This window comes from Hemitrygon akajei, unplaced genomic scaffold (assembly GCF_048418815.1).
Source record: "Hemitrygon akajei unplaced genomic scaffold, sHemAka1.3 Scf000058, whole genome shotgun sequence".
Taxonomy (NCBI): Eukaryota; Metazoa; Chordata; class Chondrichthyes; order Myliobatiformes; family Dasyatidae; genus Hemitrygon; species Hemitrygon akajei.
This window is the reverse complement of record NW_027331944.1, coordinates 3,957,465-3,983,631: the sequence shown is the minus strand read 5'-3', so window position 1 is coordinate 3,983,631 and position 26,167 is coordinate 3,957,465. Positions and strand designations below refer to the sequence as shown.

At 52.1% G+C, this 26,167-nt stretch overlaps 1 protein-coding gene and 1 long non-coding RNA gene across 2 annotated transcripts in view; one reads left to right on the top strand and one right to left on the bottom strand.

Moving 5' to 3' along the window:
* The window catches only part of LOC140721622 (NACHT, LRR and PYD domains-containing protein 3-like), a 1,017,925-nt gene that overhangs the window by 502,170 nt on the left and 489,588 nt on the right, over positions 1-26,167 (bottom strand). The window lies entirely within an intron of this gene.
* Positions 944-16,297, top strand: LOC140721600 (uncharacterized). The gene is made up of 3 exons (XR_012097411.1): positions 944-1,013; positions 15,960-16,046; positions 16,202-16,297. It is a non-coding gene; the product is annotated as an uncharacterized lncRNA (long non-coding RNA).

The following is a 26,167-nucleotide window of genomic DNA, read 5'->3' as shown; positions in this document are numbered from 1 at the left end:
GAAAAGGCGGAGATCAGTGTCCGGGCTGAAATCCTGGGATTTCTTGATGAGGAACGGAAGGAATATTTCATCAGACATTTTGAAGATCAGACGGTGGCCGAAGCTGTTTTCAAACACGTGAAGGAGAACGAGATCCTGTACACCATGAGCTACAACCCCTCCTACTGCTGGATCCTCGCTCTGGCACTGGGCCCCTTCTTCACACAAAGAGTCAGGGACCCACAGCGAGTTCCCAAGACCATCACCCAACTGTACTCCTACTATATTTACAACATCCTGAAAAACCACGGCCGTGAGATTGAGAAACCCCGTGATGTGTTACTCAGGGTGGGTCAGATGGCCTACAGAGGAGTGTTGGAGAAGAAGATTGTGTTTACAGATGGAGATTTGATCAACTACAGTCTGCACCCTTCCCAGTTCCTGTCCGGGTTCCTGATGGAGCTTTTGGAGAGAGAGGATTCTGCCCAGAGTGTGGTGTACACATTCCCACACCTCACCATCCAAGAGTTTGTAGCTGCAGTCGCACAATTGCTGAATCCACATCCCGGGGATATCCTTAAATTCCTCACTGATGCCCACAACAGGACAGATGGGCGATTTGAGGTATTTCTCCGTTTTGTTGCTGGTCTCTCCAACCCAATGACAGCTCGGGGCCTGGTGGAGTTTCTGGGTCCATTTCCTCATGAAACAATCTGCCGTGTGATTGACTGGGTGAAGGAGGAGGTTAAACGCAAGAGTGGAAACACAGAGAGTGAAGCTGGTAAAAGGAGCCTCCTGAACACATTGCACTACCTGTTTGAGTCTCAGAATCGTGGACTGGCTCAGGCCGCACTGGGATTTGAGGAAACACTTTCATTCAGTGGAATGACACTGACCCCGATTGACTGCGCGGTCCTGTCTCATGTCATCGGACTCTGTGATACAATAAAACGTCTCGACCTGGGGAACTGCCACATTCAGTGTGAAGGAATCCAACGGTTGGGACCCGGGCTGCACAAATGCCAGGAGTTGAGGTAACTTGATTTATCTCTCACTCTGAACTGTGAAACAGTTCTATTGTGTCACTTCAATGTAAAGGGATTTGGGTTAAACTGTGATAAATCAGATTGTGAAGAATTGTGACAAATGCCCAGGGGATCGGTCAGTAATTCCCCAAGGACGGGAGGGTTCTGTGGTTCCTTGTGAAGGGATGTTGGAGACTTCATCAGATCAGTGAACAACGACCATTGGTTTAATGGTAGTAAATCACAGGAATGGCCGTGTTTCCTGCTGCCTGTGACACGTCCATTGACAATGTTCCTTCTCACTGTTACTGACACCCAGACCGACACTGACTGCAGCAGGTGGGTCAGAGATTGACACCCCCTTCCCGGTGAGGGACAAGAGACCGTCAGCAGACTGTCCCAGTGAGAAGGAAAGAAATACCATTGTGAGATTGACCTCCCCTGCCCTTGATAGTGTGTGACTTTGCTCACTACCAGATACATAGAGAGCGAGGCCGCATCGCCTCTGGGTCTCTGTTCAGACCCAACACACACGTACAAAACATTTCTGCATCCTCTCGTCTTGTAGGATTATCGTTTACCCTTGGAATCCTCCTGTGGGACTTTTTATCCCAATCCCCCTTCGATTCTTAGGGATCTCGTCCGCATCCCCATTCGTCCTGTCGGCTCTCTATTACCCTTTCCTCATCCACCAGTGGAATGTCTTTTCCCCACCCCCCTTCCTACGGGATCTTTCTTCCCCATTCCCCTTCCTCCTGCGGGATCTTTCTTCCCCATTCCCCTTCCTCCTGTGTTATCCCTTCCCATCCCCCCTTCCTCCTGTCAGATTCCTTTTCCCGATCCCCCATCCACCTATGGAATCTCTCTTCGCAAACCCCCTTCATCCTGTGGGATCTCACTTCCCCATCCCCCTCCCTCCTGTTGGATCTCTCTACCCCATCCCCCTTCCTCCTGTGTGATCTCTCTTCCCCATCCCCCTTCCTTCTTTGGGATCTCACTTCCCCATCTCCCTTCCTTCTGTGGGATCTCTCTTCCTCATCCCCCTTCCTCCCGTGGGATCTCTCTACCCCATCCCCCTTCCTGCTGTGGGATCTCTCTTCCCCATACCCCATCCTCCTGTCGGATCTCTCTACCCCAACCCCCCTTCCTCCTGTGGGATCTCTCTACCCCATCCCCCTTCCTGCTGTGGGATCTCTCTTCCCCATCCCCTTCCTCCTTTCGGATCTCTCTAACCCATCCCCCTTCCTCCAGTCGGATCTATCTACCCCATCCCCCTTTCTCCTGTGGGATCTCTCTTCCCCATCCCCCTTTCTCCTGTGGGAACTGACCTCCCCATATTCCTTCATAGAATCGTAAAATCATATAACACTACAGAATAGAAAACAAGCCATTCGGCCCTTCTGCTCTGTGCCAGAACTTTATTCCGCTAGTCCCATTGACCTGCACCCAGTCCATAAACCTCCAGACCTCTCCCATCCATGCATCTATCAGATTTATTCATAAAACTTCAGAGTGTGTCCGCATTTTCCACATCAGATGGCAGTTCGTTCCACACTCTCACAACTCTCTGAGTGAGGACGTTCCCCCTAATCCTTTCCCCTTTCACCCTGAAGCAAAGTCCTTTTGTAATTTATTTCTCCAAATCTGTGTGGAAAGAGCCCATTCGCATCTACCCTCTCTATACCCCTCGTAATTCTGTAAACCTATCAAATCTCCCCTAATTCTTCTGCGCTCCAAGGAATAAAGTCCTAACCTGTTCAATCTTTCCTTGTAACTCAACTCCTGAAGAGCGGGCAACATCCTCGCAGATCTTTTCTGCACACTTTCAGTCTTACTGATATCCGTCCTATAGTTCAGTGACCAGAACTGCACACAATACTCCAAATTTGGCCTCACCAATGTCTTATACAACCTCACCATAACATTCCAACTCCTATACTCAACTTTGATTTATGAATGCCAGGATGCCAAAAGCCTTCTTTAGAACTCTGTCTCCCTGTGACGCCACTTTCAGGGAATTATGTATCTGAACTCCCAGATCCCTTTCTTCCTGCGCACTCCTCAGTGCCTACCATTTACTGTGTATGTCCTACCTTGATTGTCCTTACAAAATGCAACACCTCACACTTGTCTGCATTAAATTCCATCTGCCATTTTCTGGCCCATGTTGCCAGTTGGTCCAGATCCCTCTGTAAGCTTTGAAAGCCTTCCTCGCTGTCCACACCACCTCCAATCTTAGTGTCATCAGCAAACTTGCTGATCCAATTTATCACACTATCATCTAGATCATTGATATAGACAACAAACAACAATGGTCCCAGCACAGATCCCTGAGACCCACCACTAGTCACAGGCCTCCAGTCTGAGAAGCAATGATCCACTACCACTCTCTGTCTTCTCCCACACAGCCAAATTCGAATCCAATCTACAACCTCTCCATGGATACCTACTGTCTGAACCTTCTGAACTAACCTCCCATGTGGGGCCTTGTCAAAAGCCTTACTAAAGTTCATGTAGACAACATCCACAGCCTTTCCTTCATGTGCATTCTTGGTAACCTCCTCGAAAAACACTACAGGATTCATTAAACACGATCTGCCATGAACAAAGCCATGCTGACTATCTTTAATCAGCCCTTGGTTGTCCAAATCCTTGTATATCCGATCTCTCAGAACACCTTCCAATAATTGATCTAATACCGATGTCCGGCTCAATGGCCTGTAATTACCTGGTGTACTTTTGAAACCTTTTTCAAACAACATTTGGATCCTTCTGAGTTTCTGAATAAGCCTACTGTGTGGAACCTTGTCAAATGCCTTACTAAAATCCTTGTAGAACACATCTACTGCACTACCCTCATCTATATGCCTGGTCACCTCCTCAAAGAACTCTATCAGGCTTGTTAGGCACGATCTACCCTTCACAAAACCATACTGACTGTCCCTGATCAGACCATGATACTCTAAATGCCCATAGATCCTATTTCTAAGAATCTTTTCCAACAGCTTTCCCACCACAGATGTAAGGCTCACTGATCTATAATTACCTGGACTAACCCTACTACCTTTTTTGAACAAGGTGACAGCATTCGCCTCCCTCCAATCCTCCCGTACCATTCCCGTGGACAACGAGAACATAAAGATCCTAGCCAGAGGTTCAGCAATCTCTTCCCTTGCCTCGTGGAGCAGCCCGGGGAATATCCCGACAGGCCCCGGGGACTTATCCGTCCTAACAACTCCAACACCTCCGCTCCCTTAATATCAACATGCCCCAGAACATCGACCTCACTCATATTGTCCGCATCGTCATCAAGTTCCCTCTCATTGGTGAATACTGAAGAGAAGTATTCACTGAGGACCTCGCTCACTTCCACAGCCTCCAGGCACATCTTCCCACTTTTATCTCTAATCGGTCCTACCATCATTCCTGTCATCCTATTGTTCCTCACATAATTGAAGAATGCCTTGGGGTTTTCCTTTACCCTACTCGCCAAGGCCTTCTCATGCCCCCTTCTTGCTCTTCTCAGCCCCTTCTTAAGCTCCTTTCTTGCTACCCTATATTCCTCAATAGATCCATCTGATCCTTGCTTCCTAAACCTCATGTATGCTGCCTTTCTCCACCTGACTTGATTTTCCACTTCACTTGTCACCGATGGTTCCTTCACCCTACCATTCTTTATCTTCCTCAGCGGTACAAATTAATCCCTAACATCATGCAAGAGATCATTAAACATCGAACACATGTCCATAGTACATTTCACTGCAAAAACATCATCCCAATTCACACCTGCAAGTTCTAGTCTTATAGCCTCCTAATTTGCCCTTCCCCAATTAAAAATGTTCCTGTCCTCTCTGATTCTATCCTTTTCCATGATAATGCTAATGGTCAGGGAGCGGTGATCACTGTCCCCCAGGTGCTCAGCCACTGACAGATCTATGACTTGACCCGGTTCGTTACATAATACTGGATCTAGTATTGCATTCCCCCTAGTTGGCCTGTCAACATACTGTGACAGGAATCCATTCTGGACATACTTAACAAACTCTGCCCCAACTAATCCCTTGGATCTAATCAAGTGCCAATCAATATCAGGGAAGTTAAAGTCACCCATGATAACAACCCTGTTATTTTTGCACCGTTCCGAAATCTGCCTCCCAATCTGCTCCTCGGTATCTCTGCTGCAACCAGGGGCCGGTAGAATACCCCCAGTAGAGTAACCGCTCCCTTCCTGTTCCTGACTTCCACCCATACTGACTCAAAAGAGGATCCTGCTACATTACCCACCCTTTCTGCAGCTGTAATAGTATCCCTGACCAGTAATGCCACCCGTTCTCCACTTTTCCCCCTTCTCTATCCCTTTGAAAGCACTGAAATCCAGGAATATTGAGAATCCATTCCTGTCCTGGTGCCAGCCAAGTCTCCGTAATGGCCACTACATCATAATTCCATGTATGTATCCAAGCTCTCAGTTCATCACCTTTGTTCCTGATGCTTCTTGCATTGAAGTACACACACTTTAGCCCTTCTACCTTACTGCCTTTATACCCTTTATTCTGCTGCTCTTTCCTCAAAGCCTCTCTATGTGTCAGATCTGGCTTTACTCCATGCACTTCTTTCATTGCTCTATCGCTCTTGGTCCCATCCCCCTTGCAAATTAGTGTAAACCCTCCCGAACCATGCTAGCAAACCTACCAGCAAGGATATTGCTCCCCCTCGAGTTCAGGTGCAACCCATCCAATTTGTACAGGTCCCACCTTCCCCAGAAGAGATCCCAATGGTCCAAAAATCTAAAACCCTGCCCCCTGCACCAACTCCTCAGCCACGGATTCAACTGCCATCTCCTCCAATTCTTACCATCACTGTCACGTAGCACTGGCAGAAATCCTGAGAACGCCACCCTTGAGGTCCTGTTCTTCAGCCTTCTGCCTAGTTCCCGAAACTCACCCTTCAGGACCTCATCCCTCTTCCTGCCTATGTCATTGGTACCAATATGTATCACGACTTCTGGTTGCTTTCCCTCTCGTACCAGGATGTCATGTACCCGGTCAGACACATCCCTGACCCTGGCATCCGGGAGGCAACAAACCATGCGGGTTTCCATCTCACATCCATAAAATCTCCTGTCTGCTCCCCTGACTATAGAGTCTCCAGTGATGACAGCTCTCCTCCTCTCCGTCCCACCCTTCTGCATCACAGGGTCAGACTCAGTGACAGGGGCCCTGCCACCGTGGCTCACACCTGGTCGGTCGTCCTCACCAACAGCATCCAGGACGGTAAACATATTATTCAGGGGAATGGCTACAGGGGTGCTCTGCACCTCCTGTCTACTCTCCTTCGCTTTCCCCACTCTGACCGTTCCCCAACGACCTGCTTCCGGCAGTCTAGGTGTGACTACCTCCCTGTAGCTCTCATCTATGTCTGCCTCATTCTCCCTTATGAGTCGAAGGTCATCCAGCTGCTGCTCCAGATTCCTCACACGGTCTTCCAGATCGCCCGGCCGCAAGCACTTCTGGCAGATGTGACTCTGCGGGAGAGGGGAATTGCCCCAAGACTGCCACATCTCACAGGAGAGTCACATCACCGTCTCAGGAGGCATTGTAAAGGCCTGTCAAAGCCTCAAATCTCCACTCACTCACCGGCCGCTTTCCACAGGCCGCTCAGCTTGAGCTACCCCTCTATTTATTTGTTTGAGCTTTTCAAACTGCTTGGTCAATCAGCTGCTTTCTGCTGAGTCTGAGCTATTCAAATCTTGGTTGTCTTGATTTGCACAGTCCAATTGCCAAAACTGCCAGAATCTCTCAGTCAAAGCCCTAAATTTCCACTCCTTCACTGGCCCACTCACTCACTGGTCGCGTTCCATGACACTACTGTTTGTTTCCTTTAATTCCATATCGTCTATGCCAGTTTCCTGAGTAGACACTGACGCAAAAAAAACTGTTTAAGATCTTCCCCATCTCGTGATACTCCACACATAGACCACATAGACAATCACTCTGATCTTCAAGGGGACCAATTTTGTCCTTTACTATCCTTTTACTCTTAATATACTCGTAGAAACCCTTCGGGTTTACCTTCACATTATCTGCCAACACAACCTCATGTCTTCTTTTTGCCTTCCTGATTTCCTTCTTTAGTATTCCCTTACATTCTCTATACCCTTTAAGTATCTCATTTGTTCCTTGTTGCCTGTACCTGCTAAACACCTACTTAACCAGATCGCCAATATCCCTTGAAAAACAAGGTTCCCTATCCCTGTCAGCTTTGCCTTTAATCCTGGCAGGAACATGCAAACTCCGGATGTAAGCGCAGTTCAGTAAATCCACTTACTGAATACATCATTGCCAGAAAACAACTTATCCCAATACACTCTTCCCAGATCCTCTCTCATTTCCACAAAATTGGCCCTTCTCCAACTCAGATCCTTAACTGGTGGACCAGTCCTATGCTTATCCATAAATATCTTGAAACTAATGACATTATGGTCACTGGACCCAGAATGTTCGCTTACAGATACTTCTGTCACCTGACCTGTCTGGTTCCCTAATAGATCAGGTACTGCACCCTCTCTCGTTGGTACCTCAATATATTGATTTAGAAAACTTTCCTGAACACATTTGACAAACTCCACGCCATCTAACCCTTTCACAGAGTGGGAGTCCAGGTCAATATGTGGGAAGTTAAAATCCCCTACGATTACAACTTTCTGTTTCTTACATTGGTGTGCTAACTCTCTACAGATTTGCTCCTCCGATTCTCTCTGACTATTGGGCCGTATATAATAATACCCTATTAGTGTGGTCACTCCTTTCCCGTTCCTCAGCTCCACCCATACGGCCTCTGTAGACGAGCCCTCCGGACTGTCCCGTCTACGCACAGCTGTGAGATTATCCCTGACTAGTAATGCCACTCCTCCCCCTTTCATCCCTCCCCCTCTATCACGTCTGAAACAACGTAACCTCGGAACATGAAGCTGCCAGTCCTGTCCCTCCTGCAAACCAAGTCTTACTAATAGCAATAATGTCAAAATAATCATGTGCCAATCCACGCCCTAAACTCATCTGCCTTACCTACAATACTCCTTGCATTGAAATAGATGCACCTGAGAACATTTCTATCACGTACAAACCATTGAGATCTGTCTATACAGGCAGTCCTCGCATGACCATTATCCTCCTCCACATCACTATCTGGTCTAACACTCTGCCCCCTCCCCCTGCAAACTAGTTTAAAACCCCCGGAGCAGAACTTGCTAACCTACCGGCAAGGATGTTAGTCCCCCTCCAGTTCAGGTGCAAACTGCCCAATTTGAACTGGCCCCACCTCCCCTGGAAGAAAGACCAGTTGTCAAGAAACATGAACCCCTCCCTCATGCACCATCCCCTCATCCACGTATTTAGCTGCATTATTTCAAGCCGAACCAGCACGTGGCACGGGTAGCAATCCACCTGTGGGATCTCACTTTCCCATCCCCATTCATCCTCTGGGCTCTCTGTTCACACTCCCCCTTCCTGCTGTTGGATCTCACTTCCCCATCTCCCTTCCTTCTGTGGGATCTCTCTACCCCATCCCCCTTCCTCCTGTGGGATCTCTCATCCCCATCCCCCTTCCTCCTGTGGGATTTCTATTCCCCATCCCTTCTTCCTGTGGGATCTCTCTTCCCCATTCCCCTTCATCCTGTGGGATCACTCTTCCCATTCCCCCACCCTCCTATGCGATCTAACTTCCTGATCCACATTCCTCCTGTGGGTTCTCTCTTTGCCAAACCCCTTCTTCCCATGATATCTCTCTTCCCCATCTGCCTTCCTTCATTGGGATCACTTGACAATCTGAATTAATCCTGTGGGATAGCTCTACACCATCTCCCTTTCTCCTCTGGGATCTCTCTTCCCCATTCCCCCTCCGCCTGTGGGTCTTCATTTCCCAACACCCTCTTCCCGTGGAATCTCTCTTTCCCGCCCCCCAATACTTATGAGGTATCTCTCCTACTCATCCCCATTTCGCCTGCATGATCTCTCTTCCCCATCCCACATCCTCCTGTGCGAACTCTTCCCTATCCCCCATTCATCCTGTGCCATCTCTCTTCATCAACATTCCTCCTGTTGGGCCACTGTTCCCATCACCACACCTCCTGTGGAATCAGTCTTTTCCATGGACATTAAATCTGAGGTATCTCTCTTCCCCATCACCTTCCTCCTGTGGGATCTCTCTTTCCCATCCCCCTTCCTCCTGTGGGATCTCTCTTCCCCATCCCCATTCCTCCTGTGGGATCTCTCTTACCCATCCCTTTCCTCCGGTGGGATCCCTCTTCCCCATCCCTTTCCTCTGGTGGGATCTCTCTTTCCCATCCCCCTTCCTCCTGTGGGATCTCTCTCCCCAATCCCCCTTCCCCCTGTGGGTCTCTCTTCCACATCCCCATCGTCCTGTGGGCTCACCCTTCCCCATCCCCCTTCCTCCTGTGGGGTCTCTCTGCCCCATCCCCTTTCTTCCTGTGGGATCTCTCTCTCCGTCCCCTTTCCTCCTGTGGGATCTCTCTTCCCCATCCCCCTTCCTCCTGTGGGATCTCTCTCCCCCATCCCTCTTGTGGGATCTCTCTCCCCCATCCCCCTTCCTCCTGTGGGATTTCTATTCCCCATCCCTTCTTCCTGTGGGATCTCTCTTCCCCATTCCCCTTCCTCCTGTGGGATCTCTCTTCTCCATCCCCCTTCCTCCCATGGGATCTCTCTAACCATCCACCTTGTAGGGCCTCTATTCCCATCCCCCCCCCCACTTCCTGGGTGATTTCCCTACCCCATCCCCTTACCTTCTGTGTGGTCCATTTTCCCCATACCAAATCCTCCTGTGGGATCTTTGTTCCCCTTTCTGCTGCCACTGTGGGATATCTCTTCCCCATTCTCCTTCCTACTTAGGTATCGCTCGTCCATATCGCACTCACATCCCCACCCCCTGTGAGATCCCCCTTTCCAATCACCCCAATTCCTGTGGGATCTGTCTTATCAATACACTTTGATCCTGAGGAATATGTCTACCGCATCCCGCTTTCTGCCGTTGGGCCTCTGTTCCCAATCCCCCTTCCTCTAGTGGGATCTCTCTTCCCAATCCCCCTTCCTTCTGAGGGATCTCTCTTCCCTACGCCCTTCCTCCTGTGAGTCCTATGCTCCTATGCCCCCTCTTCCTGTCGGATCTCACTTCCCCATGCTCCTTCCTCCCGTGGGATCTCTCTTCTCCATTCCCCTTCCTCCTGTGGGATCACTCTTCCCATTCCCCCACCCTCCTATGCGATCTAACTTCCTGATCCACATTCCTCCTGTGGGTTCTCTCTTTGCCAAACCCCTTCTTCCCATGATATCTCTCTTCCCCATCTGCCTTCCTTCATTGGGATCACTTGACAATCTGAATTAATCCTGTGGGATAGCTCTACACCATCTCCCTTTCTCCTCTGGGATCTCTCTTCCCCATTCCCCCTCCGCCTGTGGGTCTTCATTTCCCAACACCCTCTTCCCGTGGAATCTCTCTTTCCCGCCCCCCAATACTTATGAGGTATCTCTCCTACTCATCCCCATTTCGCCTGCATGATCTCTCTTCCCCATCCCACATCCTCCTGTGCGAACTCTTCCCTATCCCCCATTCATCCTGTGCCATCTCTCTTCATCAACATTCCTCCTGTTGGGCCACTGTTCCCATCACCACACCTCCTGTGGAATCAGTCTTTTCCATGGACATTAAATCTGAGGTATCTCTCTTCCCCATCACCTTCCTCCTGTGGGATCTCTCTTTCCCATCCCCCTTCCTCCTGTGGGATCTCTCTTCCCCATCCCCATTCCTCCTGTGGGATCTCTCTTACCCATCCCTTTCCTCCGGTGGGATCCCTCTTCCCCATCCCTTTCCTCTGGTGGGATCTCTCTTTCCCATCCCCCTTCCTCCTGTGGGATCTCTCTCCCCAATCCCCCTTCCCCCTGTGGGTCTCTCTTCCACATCCCCATCGTCCTGTGGGCTCACCCTTCCCCATCCCCCTTCCTCCTGTGGGGTCTCTCTGCCCCATCCCCTTTCTTCCTGTGGGATCTCTCTCTCCATCCCCTTTCCTCCTGTGGGATCTCTCTTCCCCATCCCCCTTCCTCCTGTGGGATCTCTCTCCCCCATCCCTCTTGTGGGATCTCTCTCCCCCATCCCCCTTCCTCCTGTGGGATTTCTATTCCCCATCCCTTCTTCCTGTGGGATCTCTCTTCCCCATTCCCCTTCCTCCTGTGGGATCTCTCTTCCCCATCCCCCTTCCTCCCATGGGATCTCTCTAACCATCCACCTTGTAGGGCCTCTATTCCCATCCCCCCCCCACTTCCTGGGTGATTTCCCTACCCCATCCCCTTACCTTCTGTGTGGTCCATTTTCCCCATACCAAATCCTCCTGTGGGATCTTTGTTCCCCTTTCTGCTGCCACTGTGGGATATCTCTTCCCCATTCTCCTTCCTACTTAGGTATCGCTCGTCCATATCGCACTCACATCCCCACCCCCTGTGAGATCCCCCTTTCCAATCACCCCAATTCCTGTGGGATCTGTCTTATCAATACACTTTGATCCTGAGGAATATGTCTACCGCATCCCGCTTTCTGCCGTTGGGCCTCTGTTCCCAATCCCCCTTCCTCTAGTGGGATCTCTCTTCCCAATCCCCCTTCCTTCTGAGGGATCTCTCTTCCCTACGCCCTTCCTCCTGTGAGTCCTATGCTCCTATGCCCCCTCTTCCTGTCGGATCTCACTTCCCCATGCTCCTTCCTCCCGTGGGATCTCTCTTCTCCATTCCCCTTCCTCCTGTGGGATCACTCTTCCCATTCCCCCACCCTCCTATGCGATCTAACTTCCTGATCCACATTCCTCCTGTGGGTTCTCTCTTTGCCAAACCCCTTCTTCCCATGATATCTCTCTTCCCCATCTGCCTTCCTTCATTGGGATCACTTGACAATCTGAATTAATCCTGTGGGATAGCTCTACACCATCTCCCTTTCTCCTCTGGGATCTCTCTTCCCCATTCCCCCTCCGCCTGTGGGTCTTCATTTCCCAACACCCTCTTCCCGTGGAATCTCTCTTTCCCGCCCCCCAATACTTATGAGGTATCTCTCCTACTCATCCCCATTTCGCCTGCATGATCTCTCTTCCCCATCCCACATCCTCCTGTGCGAACTCTTCCCTATCCCCCATTCATCCTGTGCCATCTCTCTTCATCAACATTCCTCCTGTTGGGCCACTGTTCCCATCACCACACCTCCTGTGGAATCAGTCTTTTCCATGGACATTAAATCTGAGGTATCTCTCTTCCCCATCACCTTCCTCCTGTGGGATCTCTCTTTCCCATCCCCCTTCCTCCTGTGGGATCTCTCTTCCCCATCCCCATTCCTCCTGTGGGATCTCTCTTACCCATCCCTTTCCTCCGGTGGGATCCCTCTTCCCCATCCCTTTCCTCTGGTGGGATCTCTCTTTCCCATCCCCCTTCCTCCTGTGGGATCTCTCTCCCCAATCCCCCTTCCCCCTGTGGGTCTCTCTTCCACATCCCCATCGTCCTGTGGGCTCACCCTTCCCCATCCCCCTTCCTCCTGTGGGGTCTCTCTGCCCCATCCCCTTTCTTCCTGTGGGATCTCTCTCTCCATCCCCTTTCCTCCTGTGGGATCTCTCTTCCCCATCCCCCTTCCTCCTGTGGGATCTCTCTCCCCCATCCCTCTTGTGGGATCTCTCTCCCCCATCCCCCTTCCTCCTGTGGGATTTCTATTCCCCATCCCTTCTTCCTGTGGGATCTCTCTTCCCCATTCCCCTTCCTCCTGTGGGATCTCTCTCCCCCATCCCACTTCCTCTTGTGGGATCTCTCTTCCACATCCGCTTCCTTCTGTGTCTTTCCATCCTTTACCTTAGGTGATGTCTCTCCCTCCATCTCCCATCGACCTTCCCCGATTCTCAAATCTTTCTCACTGTTTGACTTTCTCCCCTTCACCCCTGCCCTTTCCGACTGTCTCACGTCAGGAACACTTTTATAACCATCAGGGAATGAGAGAGAATATGTGAAGTTTACGGGGTCACACCGACAGACGAAATTACTGACATACGGTGAATTCATTGGGGCTGGGTCGTGAGGGACATTGACAGTGATCGGAACTATGATCAGTGAATTAATAAAGGGTTTAATGTTCCCTGAAATATCCGAGTGAGAGAAATGCCCTCACACCCAGTGTTTTAATCACTATGTTCATCAATTTGTCTGTTTGTGTTTAGACTGAACAATAATAAACTGGGGGATTTTGGAGTGAGACTGGTGTCTGCGGCTCTGAGGATCCCGCAGTGTAAAATACAGACACTGGGGTAAGTACCAGACTGTGGGAGATTGTGTTTACAGTCACTGGGTGTCTGACACTGAACAGTAATGAGATCAGTAATTGTGTTACTGATAAACACTGGGGATTTGTACCGTCTCCTGTCTCTCTGTGTCCTTCACCCTCACTCTCTCTCATCTCCAGGCTGGAGAATGTCGGTCTCACAGATTCTGGTGCCGAGGATCTCGTCTCCGCTCTCAGTACAAACCCATCACTGATGGGGCTGGACCTGATATCAAACTCGCTGACAGACTAGCCTTATAATCTTCCAGATTCATATCACCACCTAGTTTTTGAACCTTTCGTAAGCTCTTCTTTTCTTCTTGACAAGATTTACAACGGCTTTTGTGCACCACGGATCTTGTACCCTCCCATCCTTTCCATGTCTCATTGGAACGTATCTACTCAGAACCCCACACAAATATCCCTTGAACATTTTCTACATTTCTTTGGTCCGTTTCCCTGAGGACATCAATTTCCAATTTATGCTTACAAGTTCCAGCCTGATAGGCTCATAGTTCTCCTTACTCCAATTAAAGGTTTCCCTAACTTGCCTGTTCCTCTCCCTCTCCAATGCTGTGGTAAAAGAGATAGAATTGTGATCACTATCTCCAAAATGCTCTCCCACTGAGAGACCTGACACCTGGCCAGGTTCATTTCCCAATACCGGATCAAGTGCAGCCTCTCCTCTCGTAGGCGTATCTACATATTGTGTCAGGAAACCTTCCTGAACACACCTAACAAACTCCACCCCGTCAAAACCCTTCACTCCAGGGAGATGCCAATCACTATCTGGGAAATTAAAATCTCCCACTTCAACAACCCTGTTATTATTACTCCTTTCCAGAATCTGTCTCCCTATCTGCTCCTCGATGTCCCTGTTACTGTTGGGAGGTCTATACAAAACACCCAGTCGAGTTATTGACCCCTTCCTGTTCCTAACCTCCACCCACAGAGACTGTAGACAACCCTTCCATGATGTTCCCCTTTTCTGCAACCGTGACACTATCTCTGATCAACAGTGCCATGCCCCCACCTCTGTGGCCTCCCTCCCTGCCCTTTCTGAAACATATAAAGCCTGGCACTCGAAATAAACATTCCTGTCCCTGCACCATCCGAGTCTCTGTAATGGCCACCACATCATATCTCCAAGTACTGATCCACGCTCTAAGCTCATCCGCTTTGTTCACAACACTCCTTGCATTAAAATAGACACACCTCAAACCATCGGTCTGAGAGCGTCCCTTCTCTGTCACCTGCCTATGCTCCCTCTCGCGCTGTCTCCAAATTTTCTCTATTTGTGAGCCAACCTCCCTTTCCGCCATCAATTCATTTCAGTTCCCACCCCCTCCCAGCAATTCTAGTTTAAATTCTCCCCAATTGCCTTAGCAAACCAGGATATCGGTTTCCCTGGCGTTCATGTGCAACCCGTCCTTTTTGTGCAGGTCACAGCTGCTCCAAAGGAGGTCCCAGTGATCCAGAAATCTGAATCCCTGCCTCCTGCTCCAATCCCTCAGCCACGCATTCATCCTCCACCTCATTCTATTCCTGTACTCACTGTCGCGTGGCACAGGCAGTAATCCCGAGATTACTACCTTTGCCGGTCCTGCTTCTCAACTTCCTTCCTAACTCCCTGTACTCTGTTTTCAGGACCTCTTCCCTTTTCCTACCTATGTCACTGGTACCAATATGTACCACGACCACTGGCTGTTCTCCCTCCCACCGCAGGATATCTTGGACGTGTTCTGAAACATCCCGGACCCTGGCACCTGGGAGGCAAACGACCATCCGCGTTTCTTTCCTGCGTCCACAGAATCGTCTGTCTGGCCCTCAAACGACAGAGTCACCTATCACTAATGTCTTCCTCTTCCTTTCCCCGCCCTTCCGAACCACAGGGCCACTGTTGCCTCCACCAGGTAGGCTGTCCCCACCCCTCTCCAGCAGTACTTGAACAGGGGTACTTATCGTCAAGGGAAATAGCCACAGGGGTACTCTCTAGTACCTGCTTCTTGCCCTTCCCTCTCCTGACTGACTCACTTCTTCAGTCTCCCGTGGCCCCGGTGTGACCACCTGCCTGTAACTCCTCTCTATCACCTCCTCGCTCTCCCTGACCAGACGAAGGTCATCGAGCTGCATCTCCAGTTCCCTAACTCGGTCCCTAAGGAGCTGCAGCTCGACACACCGGGTGCAGATGTTGCCGTCCAGGAGGCTGGGAGTCTCCAGGATCTCCCACATCTGACACCGAGCACAGAAAACCAGCCTCACACACATACTCTCTGTCCGTATTGTAAACAGATAACCTACCTCGCCTCGACCCTTTATCGCCGAAGCCCCGTCGAGCCAAAGCCTTCCTACTCTGTCTCCCGCTCCTCTGACGCTCGCTCTGTAAATCTGTCTTCCTTTTAAACTCTTCTCGCTGTTCTCACTGGCTGACTTGCGCAGTCGTGCTGAAGGAAACAGATCAGTAATTGTGTTACTGATAAACACTGGGGATTTGTACCGTCTCCTGTCTCTCTCTCTGTCCTTCACCCTCACTCTCTCTCATCAAATTGCCTCAGACCCACGGTTTTAATCACTATGTTCATCAATCTATCTGTTTGTGTTTAGACTCGGGGGGAATGACCTGGGAGATTCAGGAGTGAAACTGGTGTCTGCGGCTCTGAGGAACCCGGAGTGTAAAATACAGAGACTGGGGTAAGTACCAGACTGTGGGGGATTGTGTTTACAGTCACTGGGTGTCTGACACTGAACATTAATGTGATCAGTAATTGTGTTACTGATAAACACTGGGGATTTGTACCGTCTCCTGTCTCTCTGTGTCCTTCACCCTCACTCTCTCTCAACTCCAGGCTGTGGAGAGTCGGTCTCACAGATTCTGGTGCCGAGGATCTCGCCTCCGCTCTCAGTACAAACCCATCACTGACGGAGCTGAGCCTGAGTGGTAATAAACTGGGGGATTCAGGAGTGAAACTGGTGTCTGCGGCTCTTAGTAACCCGGAGTGTAAAATACAGACACTGCGGTAAGTACCAGACTGTGGGAGATTGTGTTTACAGTCACTGGGTGTCTGACACTGAACATTAATGTGATCAGTAATTGTGTTACTGATAAACACTGGGGATTTGTACCGTCTCCTGTCTCTGTGTGTCCTTCACCCTCACTCTCTCTCTCATCTCCAGGCTGAGGGATGTCGGTCTCACAGATTCTGGTGCCGAGGATCTCGGCTCCGGTCTCAGTACAAACCCATCACTGACGGAGCTGAACCTGAGTGATAATAAACTGGGAGATTCAGGAGTGAAACCGGTGTCTGCGGCTCTGAGGAACCCGGAGTGTAAAATACAGAAACTGGGGTAAGTACCAGACTGTGGGAGATTGTGTTTACAGTCACTGGGTGTCTGACACTGAACATTAATGTGATCAGTAATTGTGTTACTAATAAACACTGGGGATTTGTACCGTCTCCTGTCTCTCTGTGTCCTTCACCCTCACTCTCTCTCATCTCCAGGCTGGAGAATGTCGGTCTCACAGATTCTGGTGTCGAGGATCTCGTCTCCGCTCTCAGTACAAACCCATCACTGACGGATCTGGACCTGGAATCAAACTCTCTGACAGACCGATCTGTCCCCGCTCTCCGCCGCCTCATACTGACCCTCCCGAGTCTGAAGTGGATCTGGTGAGTGTTTGTGTTAATGTTCAATGTGATAAAATATCAGCGGATCCGCGAGTTTTCTGGTGATATTTGTCTGTGAGTGTTGTTGAAACATTAACCCCGGTCCCCTGTTACTGACACTGTTGTGTAATCTGTTTATTTCATCTTTATTCTCCCATCTGTTTCAGGCTGGTGTACAATCGGTTCAGTGAGACCGGGAAGAAGGAACTGAGATCTCTGCGGGGAGTCAGACCCGGACTGACAGTGATCGTGTGAACATCCCCGTCAGCGGGATGAGGACATTTGGCCGACTCCCCACCCTCCCCTTTAACTCCCACCCTTACCTTTAACGGCCGCGCGCCGGGGCTGATTCCCAACGGTTTTAACGGAACCGGCTCGGGCCTCGCGCTGTGTGCGTCGCTCGCAGCGGTCCCGCCGTGACGTATTTCCGCCTGCTGTCCGGCGGGGCAGCTTCCGCCGGATGTGCGAGTGCGAGGCTCCCAAGTGAGTATGGGACTTTGGAAAAAAGTTGAATTTCCCCATGGGGATGAATAAAGTATCTATCTATCTATCTATCTATCTATCTATCTATCTATCTATCTATCTATCTATCTATCTATCTATCTATCTATCTGTCTGATCCCGGGAGAGAATCCTTTTGCTCCCTTTGCTGAGGACGGTGCATTCGGCAGCCTGGCCGATATAATGATGTTAAATGGACAAATCCTTCGGCAGTGACCCTGGATCTGCAGCGATCCCGGACACGGCCCTGAAGTGTGATTTTATAATCATCGGTTCCCCGATGCAGAGTGACGGTGAGAAACGGGACTGATTATTCAACCGGTCACTCCTTGTCGCCGGTCAGTTAATTGTGTGTGACTGTGAGCAGATTATTTATTCCCGCACGTTAGCAGCTCACAGATTGTTTAATTTATATTTCTCATAAAAAATCAATAAAACACTGTATCTTCCTGTCTTGTGTCGGACTCGAGTTTTATTTGAGGTTTCTGTTGCCCCCCACACCCTGTGCACTGCAACAGTGGGTCGGAGCTCCTCACACTGACACGGTAGCGTCTCAGCTCCAGGCTGAGGGAGGTCGGACAAGCAGAGTCCAGGAGCCCAGGATCTCACCTCCACCAAAGCCCATTCCTGGCTAATTGACCCGCGCCTGTCCCCCGCAGTTAAAATCGACGTGAATCCACTGAGGTCCCGAGTACGAGAGTGATGGGGGGGGGGGGGGGGTGGAAAACCGGCTTCAGACACAGAGTGGATCTCCCTCCGCACCGTCCCATCACACACTCCCGGGGTCAGACACAGAGTGATTCTCCCTCCACACCGTCCCATCGCACACTCCCGGGGTCAGACACAAAGTGAATCTCCCTCCGCACCGTCCCATCCCACACTCCCGGGGTCAGACACCGAGTGAATCTCCCTCCACACCGTCCCATCATACACTCCCGGGGTCAGACACAGAGTGATTCTCCCTCCACACCGTCCCATCGCACACTCCCGGGGTCAGACACAAAGTGAATCTCCCTCCGCACCGTCCCATCCCACACTCCCGGGGTCAGACACCGAGTGAATCTCCCTCCACACCGTCCCATCATACACTCCCGGGGTCAGACACAGAGTGATTCTCCCTCCACACCGTCCTATCACACGCTCCCGGGGTCAGACACAGAGTGAATCTCCCTCCACACCGTCCCATCACACACTCCCGGGGTCAGACACAGAGCGAATCTCCATCCACACCGTCCCATCACACACTCCTGGGGTCAGACCCAGAGTGAATCTCCCTCTACACCGTCCCATCACACACTCCCTGGGTCAGACACAGAGTGAATCTCCCATCACACACTCCCTGGGTTAGACACAGAGTGAATCTCCCTCCACACCGTCCCATCACACACTCCCGGGGTCAGACACAGAGTGAATCTCCCTCCACACCGCCCCATCACACACTCCCGGGGTCAGACACAGAGTGGATCTCCCTCCCCACCGTCCCATCACACACTCCCGGGGTCAGACACAGAGCGAATCTCCATCCACACCGTCCCATCACACACTCCCGGGGTCAGACACAGAGTGAATCTCCCTCCACACCGTCCGATCAATCACTCCCGGTGTCAGACACAGAGTGAATCTCCCTCCGCACCGTCCCATCACACACTCCCGGGGTCAGACACAGAGTGAATCTCCCTCCGCACCGTCCCGTCACACACTCCCGGGGTCAGACACAGAGTGAATCTCCCTCCACACCGTCCCGTCACACACTCCCGGGTTCAGACACAGAGTGAATCTCCCTCCACACCGTCCCATCACACACTCCCGGGGTCAGACACAGAGTGAATCTCCCTCCACACCGTCCCATCACACACTCCCGGGGTCCGACACAGAGTGGATCTCCCTCCCCACCGTCCCATCACACACTCCCGGGGTCAGACTCAGAGCGAATCTCCATCCACACCGTCCCATCACACACTCCCGGGGTCAGACACAGAGTGAATCTCCCTCCGCACCGTCCCATCACACACTCCCGGGGTCAGACACAGAGTGAATCTCCCTCCGCACCGTCCCATCACACACTCCCGGGGTCAGACACAGAGTGAATCTCCCTCCACACCGCCCGATCAATCACTCCCGGGGTCAGACACAGAGTGAATCTCCCTCCACACCGTCCCATCACACACTCCCGGGGTCAGACACAGAGTGGATCTCCCTCCCCACCGTCCCATCACACACTCCCGGGGTCAGACACAGAGCGAATCTCCATCCACACCGTCCCATCACACACTCCCGGGGTCAGACACAGAGTGAATCTCCCTCCACACCGTCCGATCAATCACTCCCGGGGTCAGACACAGAGTGAATCTCCCTCCACACTGTCCCATCACACACTCCCGGGGACAGACACAGAGTGAATCTCCCTCCACACCGTCCCATCACACACTCCCGGGGACAGACACAGAGTGAATCTCCCTCCACACCGTCCCATCACACACTCCCGGGGTCAGACACAGAGTGAATCTCCCTCCACACCGTCCCATCACACACTCCCGGGGACAGACACAGAGTGAATCTCCCTCCACACCGTCCCATCACACACTCCCGGGGTCAGACACAGAGTGAATCTCCCTCCACACCGTCCCATCACACACTCCCGGGGTCAGACACAGAGTGGAGCTGTTCTGATTGCGCTGGGAAAAATCGACGAAAAACTGCTGTATGTAGGTGGTGAGTTACTTGGAAATTGCTTTGAAACGTCTCTTGAACATCTGAGTGAGCGGCTGGTTTAGTGTGGAAGCTTCGTTTGGAGTTTTTCTGCCAGTTTGGACGGGGTTCGTTGACGGCTGCGAACTGCGTTGCTCCCAGCTGTGGTCGCCGGCAACTCGCCGGGAAGCCGGGTCGCTTTAAAAACTGGAGACAAACGACGTTGTTTCTCCCCACTGACATCGGGACAACCTCCTTCCATCTCTATCGTCGGGATTCTCGTTCGGTGTCGGAGCCGAAATATCGTTTGAGCCGTCTCGACCTCTCACGGCCTGGAAGTTCTGTAGGACTAACGGAGCCTTTCCTGGCGTTGGAATTTCTGGCATGGAGCCAGCAAGGTACTGTCGAGTACAAACTTTTCCAGCCAGTTACTCAACTCGCTCCAAGACTTTATAACCAGCAGCACCACCACCGTATCATTCTGGATTCGGACACATAAGTAACTTGCCGGACCAGTCTACAGGGAGTCGCAGGCCTTCGGGGAGTTATGCAAAGGCGGCTGCCTCTCCAGTCTCGGACAACGCCCTGTTTCGGTCGGTGAAAGTTGAACGCGGGGTGCAATGTATTTTGCGAACTGGAACTACCCTGGAAAAGTGCGCGGAGGCTATGGAGGACTTGTTGGGGAGAGATGGTGTTTTAGCCGCTGAGAAAGAGTTCGGGAAGGCTGTGTTTTACCTGAGGAATGATGAGTTGGAGCATCAGGCCCTCAGTAGAGGGATCACGGTGGAGAACATCTTTTTACAGATGGAGCTAGTGACAGCTCCCACACAACGCATCGTCCTCGGTCACGTAAAGCCTTTCATCCCCAACGAGGACCTGCTTCCCGCACTAGCACGCTTGGGGCAAGTACGGTCAGAAATAACTGCCGTCAGGGACAAATTGAATAGACGCACCCTCCGTACCGTAATCTCTTTCCGGAGACAGGTATTCATGAAGCTGGAAAAGGAGGACGAAGTTGAGGGCCGGTTTACTGTCCGGCACGAGGGGGTAGATTATCAGGTGTATTGGAGCTCTGAGCGCCCACGGTGCCATGCGTGCGGGGAGGTGGGGCACTTTCGGAGGGATTGTCCGAACACCCGAAGACCCAGGGAGTCCACTTCGGGAACTAGTGCCCCAGCTACCACTGCCCCTGATCCCATTCCTGCTCCTACATCTGTGCCGGCCCTTGCTCCTGCCCCTGACCCTGTCTCTACCCCTGTCCCTGTTCCTACGTCTGTTCCAGTCTCTGCTCCTACCCCTGACCCTGTCTCTACCCCTGCCCCTATTCCTACGTCTGTTCCAGTCTCTGCTCCTGCCCCTGACCCTGTCTCTAACCATGTCCCTGTTCCTACGTCTGTTCCAGTCTCTGCTCCTACCCCTGTGGTTCAGGCGGGTGATCCTGGGGCTACGTGCAGGGAGGTTCAGGCGAGGGACGGGGTGGAGCCTGTGCGGGGAAGGAAAGCGAGGAAGAAATCCAAACACATTAAGAAGTCGGCCCCCGAGACCGCAGAACTCACGCCCATTTGCCCTGAAGTAGAGCGGGAGGCTCGGGGAAGTGCACAGTCGGACGGGGTGATGGAGGCGGGGAGTAACGCTCCATCGGTGAATTCCGCACCTGTGTGCTCCTCCGGCTTGAAGAGGAGATGGGATTGTTCCCCCAAGAGGGCAGAGAATGTAGATGAGGGGGAGTCCCAGAAAGGGGTGGGAATCCGGGTGGCAGTTGTGTCTAACCCTGAATCCCCAGATGTAGCCACCAGTCCTGTGGTGGGTGGTGTGGTTGTACAGGAAGCTAGTACTGGGCCTGTTTGCATAACTAAAACAGACCTGGAGCCCTCCACCCAGGACTTAGCAGTAAGTGCCTCCCTGGAGGCAACTGTATTAAATAGGACTAGCGGAGAGGAGACCAAGCTCTCTCTCTGTCAGCATCAGGCTGCCGGTGAATCCCTTGGACCAGAGCTGCTGTGGTCCCCTGGGCAGGGTGATATAACCTGCATGCCGACCCCATCAACTAATGGCCAGCAGGGAGTCCCTGGGGATTTTTCCTTATTCGTCGCTACTGTGGATAAGACTGATGCGACGGTGGAGCGGGAAGGTATGAGGGAGGTACCCGCTGTGCAGTGTGGGTTACAGGGGCAGCCACCTTATACAACTCATGAGGAGGAAGATGGGGAATCTGTCTGCAGTGAGGGGTTGGAGGGAGATTCTTTTGATAGCGAGACAATGGACATCCTCACCCCTCCTGAAAAGTCCCCATTGATACCTGTGGAGGAGATCAGAGAGTTCATTCGCTCCGCTGTGGGTGCAAAGCATCGGCCTAAACTAGCCTCGTTTCGCTGGCCTAGCATGCCAAGGCTGGTGAAGTCCCTGCGCGTCATCCTCAGACGGAAGGGGAAGAGGAAAGGGAAGGGGAGGAAGAATGCTGTGTCAGGGAATGACAGACGGCAGCTGAAATCCTTCCTGGATGGCCTGGTGAGGGACATCAGGGTGAAAAACAGCCTCGCTCCTTCGGGAGATGGTGGATCACAGGGTAGTGATGGTAGCAGTCGGGCCCGGAAGGCAAAGAATATTCTTGGTTTTCTTCGGGGTTGTGCGGCTGAGGGCGCCACCGCTCTCAGCGGGAAGGGTACCGGTGCTGAGGCCTAGTGTGCTCCCGATATGAAACTTACCATAGCTAGTTTGAATGTAAACGGTAGCAGGGGCTCTCTCCGCAGATATACCAATCTCTCAGTCCTCAGGGATGGGAGATACGCGGTGGGTTTCCTGCAGGAAACCCATACCACCCCGGGGGACGAGTCCGCTTGGCTCCTGGAGTGGCAGGGCGGGGTCTACATGAGTCACCTTAGCTCCAACTCTAGCGGGGTGGCGATCCTGTTGGCCCCAGCCTTCCGGCCAGAAATCGTAGGAGTCCAGTATGTTGTGCCCGGCCGTCTGCTCCACCTGGCTGTGCGCCTCGATGGAGTACCGCTGCATTTTATCAACGTATATGCTCCGAGGCGCGGGGTGATGCAGACGCGCCTATTCTGTCTGCTGTCCACCTTGCTGAGTTCCATCGATCCTGGGGACTGCATCATCCTCGGGGGAGGCTTCAACTGTACACTCGAGGTGGAGGACCGCTCGGGCCTCCAACGCGACCTAGCCTCGGCGAAAAAGTTAAAGGAGCTAGTCGGCTCCTTTGACTTGGTGGACAGCTGGAGGAATCTTCACCCCGACTCTAGCGCCTTCTCCAGAAGATCTAGAGAGGGGTGTTCCCGGATAGACCGCCTGTATATCTCTCGGGCTTATGTCTCCCGCGTGTCGGCGTCCTCCATGCGGCCGGTGTCGTGCTCGGATCATCACCTTGTGTGCATGGAATTTACTCCTCTGCACCCTCGGGTGGGATCCGGGTATTGACACTTTAACAACCGGTTGCTGGGGGAGAGCCGATTCCGGGATTCATTCCGAGCGTTCTGGGCCACCTGGAGAGAGAGACGGAGAGAGTTCTGCTCCCTACGGCTGTGGTGGGATGTGGGCAAGACCCACATCCGGTTTTTATGTCGGGAGTACACTAGGGGGTCGACAAAGAGGCGGGGCTCTGAGATTGAGCGGCTTGAGAGAGCGTTGCTCGACCTAGAGTCCCGTATTGGTCCGACCAGTGGAGACCATCAAATGTGGCAGGAATACCAGGAGAAGAAGGACGCACTCAGGAATCTGCAGCTTCAGCAGTCCCGAGGTGCATTTGTGAGGTCGCGGATCCAAATGCTGCAAGATTTGGACCGCGGCTCACCCTTCTTCTCCTCGTTGGAGAAGTGGTGGGGAGTTCAAAAGCAGCTGGTGGAGCTACTGGCTACTGATGGCTCCTCCATCACGGATCCTGACAAAATTTTCAAAGTCGTCCGCACTTTCTATCGGTCCTTATTCTCACCAGATCCGTCAAATGCGGGGGCGTGCAGTGAGGTCTGGGAAGATTTACCAAAGGTCAGCCCAGAAGACGCAGCGCGTCTGGATCTTCCCTGACTAGGGAGGAGCTGTCTACTGCCCTTCGGCAACTCCGGAGGGGTAAATCCCCTGGCTTAGATGGTCTGAGTGTAGAGTTTTATCAGGCTTTTTGGGAAGTCCTGGAGGTCGATTACAGCCTTGTTCTAGGGGAGAGCCTAGCCACCGGGGAAATGCTCCTCTCATGGCGGAGAGCTGTCGTGGTCCTGCTGCCCAAGAAGGGAGACCTTCGCCTGCTAAAGAATTGGCGCCCGGTCTCCCTCTTGTGCGCGGACTACAAGATCTTCGCCCGGGCAATGGCCAACCGTCTTGGTTCAGTACTGAGACAGGTGATTCACCCTGACCAATCTTACACGGTCCTGGGCCGCTCCATCCAGGACAATGTCCACCTAGTACGGGACCTGATCCACCTGCAGCAGGAGACTGGGTCCCGGGCAGCGTTTCTCTCTCTTGACCAGGAGAAGGCATTTGACCGGGTAGACCACAGTTTCCTGGTGGGCACTCTGCAGGCCTTTGGGCTCGGACCACACTTTGTGGCCCGGGGTCGGCTCCTATACTCTGCCGCGGAGTGCCTTGTTAAGGTCAATGGATCACTGGCAGCGCCCATTCCCTTCAGGAGAGGAATACGTCAGGGATGCCCCATGTCCGGTCAATTGTACACGATCTGTGTCGAGCCATTCCTAAGCCTCCTACGGCGAAGTCTGACGGGTCTGGTTCTGCGTGAAATGGACATGGAGGCCGTCCTCTCGGCCTACGCCGATGATGTACTCATGACGACAGATCCCAATGACCTGCGGAGGGTGAGCGAGTGCCAAGAAGTTTTCTCGGCAGCATCCTCCGCTAGGATCAACTGGGCGAAATGTTCCGGACTCTTAGTGGGTCAGTGGCAGGTGGACTCCCTGCCGGAGGAGATGAGGGCTTTTGAGTGGAACACTACACGTCTCCTCTATCTGGGAGTCTACCTGACTCCTTCTGGGGAGACCTGGCTGGCGAACTGGCAGGACCTGGAGACGAAAGTCATGGCCCGGCTGGGGCGCTGGTCAGACCTTCTCAGGGTACTTTCCTATCGAGGCAGGGTGGTGGTCATAAACCAGCTGGTGGCCTCCATGTTGTGGTATCGGATGGTCACCTTGGCCCCTCCTGCCCCGTTTGTTGCGAGAATGCAGAGGAAGTTAGTGGACTTCTTCTGGGGCAACAGGAAACACTGGGTCTCTGCAGCGGTCTTGAGTCTCCCAGTGGGAGAGGGCGGACAGTCGCTGGTGTGCGTTCGAACGTGACTGGCGGCTCTCCGCCTCAGGACTCTGCAGAGATTCCTGTACGCCGAGCACCCTCCCAGGTGGCACGTGTTGGCGACTTTCTTCCTCCGGAGGGGCTGCTGTCTTCACGAAGACATGCGGCTACCACCGGCGGGCGTCAGCCGTACTGCTTTGCGGAGTCTGCCTGGCTTCTTTCTATAAGGACCTACTGAGAGTCTGGAACATGGTCGCCTCAGGCCGGGAACTGATACACCGAAAAATCCATTACGACTACCATGACCGCCAGTAAGCCCCAATTTCCTGCGTACAGCCCATATTCACCCAAGCCCCGTCCTTCCATGAAATAGCCGTACCTGCCAGATCTATCTCTTCTACCAGCGCATTCCACATATTCAGGAAACTCTCTGAGAACACGTTGCTGCTCATGTTCTTTTCAAATCTTCCCCTCTCATTCTAAATCTATTTCCCGGGTTTTGATTTATCCTGCACAGGAAAGATTGTTATCTTTAACCTCTGCCTTACATCATTTAAATCGCATTCTTCTCATATTGTCATGAGTAAATGCCAAACCTGGACAAACTCTTTATATAATCCGGTTCTTCTTGCCCTGACAACGTAATTGTATAACTTACTTGCCTCCTTTCCAGTTTAACGGCCTGTTCTATAATAAGCGTCCGAAATCGTGCATGGC